The 922-nt window shown below is 35.9% G+C and overlaps 1 pseudogene; it reads right to left on the minus strand.

Moving 5' to 3' along the window:
• Window positions 1-922, minus strand: part of LOC107739940 (NAD(P) transhydrogenase, mitochondrial-like) — a 19,137-nt pseudogene that overhangs the window by 4,784 nt on the left and 13,431 nt on the right.

Genomic DNA, 922 nt, shown 5'->3' on the forward strand with positions numbered 1-922 from the left:
GTGTGTGTGTGTGTGTGTGTGTGTGTGTGATGTGTGTGAGCACACTCACACACACATCCTTTGACAAACACTGACCTCTAGTGTTCAAACGACTGAGAACACTGAGAACCAGTTCAGTGACTGATCTGATGCATAATGTCCTTCACCACAGAAGATCATTTCAGCTCATCCTTCAGTTCAAATGAAGAGCAAAAACCATGTTAACAGTAATGCACTTACACTGAATAGAGATCAGGAACCTCTAAGATTCATGAGCAGAAACGCTCTAAATGTTGGAGCTGTCCAGTTATCAAACTGATTCACATGGTCTTGGAAACTCTGGATATAAGAGGAAGACTTATGTTAAAAGTGTGATTTCTAGTCCTGGAAAATCATGGAAATTCATAGAATCTTAAAACTCTATGAGCATTTTTATAACAAACATATATTATATTAATTATATAAAGCTATAAAATATTTTATCAGACATAAATTGTGAATAAATGTTTTTTAATTCTGATCCTTAATCCTTACATCACAATGTGAAGGAATTTTTTTTAAATTGTGACTTTCATGTTTCAAGGTTGCCATAACTTCACTGCGTTTACCTCATTTACTTAAGTCAATCACTGTATTTAGTTTTTGCTTTTGAAGGATGAGTTGATGAAAATAACAACACCAATGCAGCTTAAAGGGACAGTTCACACAAAATTTTGATTTGACCAGAAATGCATTTGTAACAACTTGAGGGTGAGTAAATGATGACAGAATTTTCATTTTTGTGTGAACTATGCCTTTAAACATGCATTAAACCCAGATCATTTAATGACCTACATCATTCACCTCATGCTTCTGTAAGTGTGTGTGTGTGTAAGAGTGTGTGTGTGTGTGCGCGTGTATGTGTGTGTGCGTGTGTATGTGTGTGTGTGTGTGCGTGTGTGTG

The sequence above is a fragment of the Sinocyclocheilus rhinocerous genome, unplaced genomic scaffold (genome assembly GCF_001515625.1).
Source record: "Sinocyclocheilus rhinocerous isolate Xijiao unplaced genomic scaffold, SAMN03320098_v1.1 scaffold5943, whole genome shotgun sequence".
NCBI classification, from domain to species: Eukaryota; Metazoa; Chordata; class Actinopteri; order Cypriniformes; family Cyprinidae; genus Sinocyclocheilus; species Sinocyclocheilus rhinocerous.